This window comes from Canis aureus, chromosome 31 (assembly GCF_053574225.1).
Source record: "Canis aureus isolate CA01 chromosome 31, VMU_Caureus_v.1.0, whole genome shotgun sequence".
Classification (NCBI taxonomy): domain Eukaryota; kingdom Metazoa; phylum Chordata; class Mammalia; order Carnivora; family Canidae; genus Canis; species Canis aureus.
The window spans coordinates 39850630-39856212 of record NC_135641.1 but is presented as its reverse complement, the minus strand read 5'-3'; the positions used below and the strand labels follow the sequence as shown (position 1 = coordinate 39856212).

General features: G+C 45.5%; 1 pseudogene; it reads right to left on the bottom strand.

Moving 5' to 3' along the window:
* Positions 1 to 846: 846 nt before the first annotated feature.
* Positions 847 to 1810, bottom strand: LOC144302703 (U2 small nuclear ribonucleoprotein B'' pseudogene; annotated as a pseudogene).
* Positions 1811 to 5583: the final 3773 nt, after the last annotated feature.

The following is a 5583-nucleotide window of genomic DNA, read 5'->3' as shown; positions in this document are numbered from 1 at the left end:
GGCATCCTCAGGGAAGGAACCGAAGGAAGGGCAACTAAAGGGAATGTGAATAAAGACAGTGAGTACAAGTGAGAGATTGTTAATGTTGGGCCATGAAACGTAAGCTGAGTGGGAGGTAAGTAAAGTCCTTAGGGGGGTGAGGGACAGGGAAAGGGATAGATCATAGATCCTGGTGAGTTTGAATAATTGTCAGAGTTGGACTATAGGAGGAAGTGTCCTAGAAAGACAGGATCAGTAGTCAGAGAGTGGGATGCATGAAATAGCCAGGTCTAGGGTATGACGATGGACTGAGGTGAGGCAGAGATCAACCATTCATCACTACTACCTGGGTCTACGTCCCCAGTAAGCACTCACAGGAGAGGAGCCCTATCTTGTACGTCTTAGCCTTTCTTCTCAAGCAACTAGCACAGTCTATGAGTTTAGCAGGGGCTTTGCTAAAGTTTATGAGTTAAGTGTTGAACGAAAAGTTCAACCATTGAGAAATACAAAAAAGGGCCAGTGAGACTCAGATTTTCTGCTATAAACTACCACTTTCTGAGTTTCCCCCCAGAATTATTTCCAATCCATCGGGATCAACCAAAGGAGAGCCCTTGCCTTAAGGGGATTAAAGTAATGGCGTCAATTATTCAAAGCTAAGCATAGAATTCCATGGCAGGAGGTCATTTATAATTTGTGAAAGCATGAATTTGGACTTAATGCTTTTGAACCTTAGCTGGTGAGTGAGACTAACCTGCTACTTAACGTTCACCTCTTAGTGTGGCCACGTTATTTTATAGCTATTACCAGATTTTATACACTATGAAGGGAAGAAAATGAATTACTTATAAAAATGGCCTAAAAATGCAATTTCTTTTTTTTTTTAGAATACAAATAAAAGTTTATTGTACAAAATTGAGGCCTTCATATTTCATAGCTCAATAAGGCTAAACAAGAACTAAGTTATTTTTTAAAATTCACAAGAATTTCTTTCACTCACCCACATCCCAACTATTAAAATGGCCTGACCAAATGTTATCAAAACAAACACTTTAAATAACACCAAGTCCTTTAAAGACAACTATGCCATATGTTATTTTTTGGCATATGTGATCTTCATGGCATGGGACGGTGTGATTTTAAATCCCTGTAAAGCATCCCTGGCAGCTCCAGCCTGTCCATCATTTTCAAATTCAACAAAAGCAATGTCATGCCTTCCGGGTACCAAACGTATTTCTTTGAAGCCCGGAAACTGATTAAACAGCATAGACAACATCATCTCATTAGTCTCTTCTGGTAAATTGTTGAGGAATAAAATATAGTTTGGAGGGTAATCAGGGACCTGAGGATTTGGTGTTGAATTTCCTTGGGTATTTGCTGCATTTGGTGTTCCCTGACCAGGCTTTTTGCTTGCAGTGGTTGCAGTCTGTTCCACAGTTTTTGCTTTTTTCTTTTCCTTCTTCTTTTCTTTGTCAGCAAAAGTGCCACGCATTTTAGATATTATATCCGAATCTGTTTTTGCATACTGGATTCGCATTGGTTTGCCATAAAATGGAAATCCTTGTAACTGTCTCAAGGCATTTGTGGATGAGCCCAGTTCCTTAAAAATAACAAAGGCTTGCCCCCTCATCTTCATGGTCTTTAAAGCTACAATATCTACCACATGGCCAAACTGAGAAAACAGGGCGTATAGGGATCTCTTCAATTCTTCTTTTTTAATTTTGTCATTCATATTGTTAATGTAAATTGTATGATTTGGTCTGATATCCATGTTTGCAGTTAAACTGTTCAAATTGCCGGAGGCCTGCGCCGGTCAAAAATGCAATTTCATTGGGGGGATCCACAGAGGTGCCTGCGTGCAAACCTCAAAACTAGAAAAACAACCAATTTTCACATACATTTTATTTAAATGGACTCACTGCATTAATCTGTGTTTCAACATATTGCTACATACTCGGGCCAAAAAGTACCAAGCATTGGGGGAAATTCTCTTCAGCCCAAACTAGCATTAGTGACAAGCTCAGGGAGACAACAGAAAACACCTTTTAGGGCCATAGGCAGAGAGACTGAAAATAAACCAAGATTCAAAACAATGCAAAACCAAAACACACACCTTGTCAGATAAAACGTACAGCTTTACCCAGCGGTGGAGGGATAATTGGGAGGCTGAGGCTTACAGTGATCGATCAAATCGATGGTGCGATCACACAGCAGCTTTGGCAGGGGAGAGATGGGGAGTTTGAGTGTTTTGGCAAGAGCCTGCTTCCTCTTCACTTGTCCGGTCCAGAGACATTGCACTGGGGGGTGGGGTGCAGGAGGAACAGTAACCCCCACCCCAACCCCAAGTAGTCCTCCCCTGATGTGGTTGTGGGCAACCCTCGAATCTCACTGACCAAGTCCTCACGACCCCCCTAACACGGCAGGTGTGAGTTTCCCTTAGAAGATGTGACTGGAGGACTGGAGGCTTCGAGGGGCCCAGTGACCTGCTCAAGGACATTGAACGCATGCAGGGCAGTGCCGAGTGAGCTAAACCACAGCCCCTGGGGCCCAGGCAAACCTTTCCCAAACCCCAACCAGCCCGCACTTGTGGGTCTGGGTTGCTGGGCATCTTGTCAGCTTGCACAGGGCATTGCCCCGGCTTCCTGGAGGTACTTTTCTCCTTTCCTTCCTTCCTTCTTTCCTTCCTTCCTTCCTTCCTTCCTTCCTTCCTTCCTTCCTTCCTTCCTTTCTTTTTCTTTCTTTCTTTCTTTCTTCCTTTCTTTCTTTCTTTCTTTCTTTCTTTCTTCTTTCTTTCTTTCTTTCTTTCTTTCTTCTTTCTTTCTAGATTTTATTTATTTATTCATGAGAGACACAGAGGGAGGCAGAGACACAGGCAGAGGGAGAAGCAGGCCCCCTGCAGGAGCCCGACATGGGACTTGATCCTGGAACTCGATCCTGGGACTCGAGCACCATGCCCTGGGCCCAAGGCAGCCGCCCAGCCCCTGAGCCACCCAGGCGTCCCCTGGAGGTACTTTTCCATCAGCATTACCACTTGGGAGGAAAGAAAGTCCCGGAGGCAGGTTTTCAGCCTTGATTTAAAGAAGGTTGTGTCTTCATCATGTCTCGTATCCGTGTCTTCGCCTTCTCATTCCCACTGCCTGCCGTGGCCTCGCACCGGGCTGTTACGTATCTCAGCTGAACATTCTGCTGCTGTGCCTGTTTCGTCCAAACCAGTTTTCTGACTGATGTGGATTAATTTGCCTAAGATGCTGGCTTCATTACTGATTTAAAAACATTCAGGATGTTGTGCAGGGATCATGTGCAAACTCCTTGGCCTGACACTCAAGGCACTTATAATTTGGTTCCAAACTATTTTTTTTAAAGATTTTATTTATTTATTCATGAGAGACACAGAGAGAGAGAGAGAGGCAGAGACACAGGCAGAGGGAGAAACAGGCTATGCAGGGAGCCTGATGTGGGACTCGGTCCTGGGAACCCAGGATCACGCCCTGGGCCGAAGGCAGGTGCTAAACCGCTGAGCCACCCAGGGATCCCCCTGCTGAGCCACCCAGGGATCCCAGGTTCCAAACTATCTTGAAAGCTAATGCTCTACCTCCTGCCCCTCCTCACCCCCAGAGTGTGCAAATTCCCAGACTTGAACTTTTGTGTCCTGTCCCCTCCTCTAACACCTATATGTTCTATGTCTATCCTTTCAAGGCTGAAGTCCCTTTGCACCCCCTTCCAGCCTCTCCCAAATCATTCCAGCACTCGGCGACTTTCATGGCTTCTGTTTGCCCCTCCAGGTCCACTTTCTGCCCCCCTCACCCTGCGCTGAGCCCCAGGAAGCCAGCGCCACGGATGGGCTCCCTAGTCTGTAAGTACTGACCTCTCTCTGTGGTTTTCTCCCACCCAACACTTACCTTTGTAAATAATCTTTAAAGAAATTAAAGTCTCCTCTAATTCCCAATTTGAACTTGACATTGGCTTCCTACCAGGCCCCTGATTGATACCTCTTCGTTCCTCTGTCTACTTACAGGACTTCTTTATTGCTTTAAGCCTTCATAGACCATATCAAAGGCTGCCTTAAATTAATAGCCGTTTCCCTCTGTGGTCATATATTCCCAGCCTGACTGAAGTTTCCTGAAGGCAGGAAATATGGATCATGCTCCTAGGTATGCCTCACCACCTCCCATCCTGACAAAACTTAGCACGTCTTTTATTATTACGTGTAAAGAACACCTAAATCAATTAGAAAAAGCAGACCTACTTCAAGTCTCAAAAAACACACATTGAAAGTATCTAATTATAAAGGAACTAAGCAATTGAATGATGCCAGGAGTCGATAATGATATATTGTACCTTCCTTTTCCAGGTAATTGGTTCCAATTTAGTCCTGTTTAGAATTAAGCAAATCATCACAATGACTCAGACACATCTCCACTGGCCTGGGCCACTGCAAAGGATGGTACCAACTTTAAGAATTGGACAACCAGGGGATCCCCGGGTGGCTCAGCAGTTTGGCGCCTGCCTTCGGCTCAGGGCGTGATCCTGGGGTCCCGGGGTCGAGTCCTGCATCGGGCTCCCTGCATGGAGCCTGCTTCTCCCTCTGCCTGTGTCTGTGTCTGTCTGCTTCTCTCTCTCTCTCTCTCTCTCTGTCTCTCATAAATAAATAAATAAATCTTAAAAAAAAAAAAAAAAGAACCTGACAACCAGAAAGGTCCTGCGCAGTGGCACCTATGCCCTTGCTAGGCCGTGTCCTGGAGTCTGTGTTCTGCTCACACTTGGGTGCTGCGAGGGGCTTGTCTCTAGAGGGGAGCAGGTGCACTGATGGTCTCCAAAGCCGACTCCTTCCCATATTTCCTGGTGGGGGGTCTTTAGCGGGGTCTGAAGGCTGGTGCATCAGGCCTCGGCCTCTCTCCCTTTCAACTGGGAGCCCCTTCCTGCTCCCCGAGAAGGCGGCACCTGCAAATGAGGGGACAGAGGCTGCGTCTGTCTGGGGTGGGGACGGGTCCCTATTCGGGTGAGGGCACCGACCATCAGGCCAAGGGTCCCCAGGAGCCACAGTGATGTCCTCACCGGAGCCCCTTCCCCAGAGACTGGAAGGCAGTGCTCCCTTCTCCAGGCTCTGTCATGAAACGGCTGTGCTAATGATAGAAAAATTGTTTCTGCCACATTTTTAATGTGGCAGAAATATTAATATGTGTTTCTCAACCTCGATACCTACCAGCTGTGATCACCCAGGGACCCTCAGGGAGGAAGAGCTGGTTGCCCTTTGGAATGGAGGTCTTCTTAGGAGGGTTAATTTATAAAATAACTCAGCATGTGGTTCTCCAAGAACGTGGCTGATCTGAAATGTGAACTTCCTCATTAATTCTCCTGAACTCTTTTAGACTCAGATTTGTTTTATTTGCTGTATTAAACACAAAGAAAAAAAAAAAAGAATCTGACAGCCACTTTTTGTGCCTTAGAAATGACTTTTAAAAAGACCTGGAAAACAATTTTCCAGAAATAAAGAAAACAACCAAAGTTGCTGTAAAAGGTAAATCTATCTCTTGCAATTTTTGTGACTATTAAAAGAAATATAAAAAACCTAGCTCAACGCCTGGCACATGGTATTATTCAGTGGGT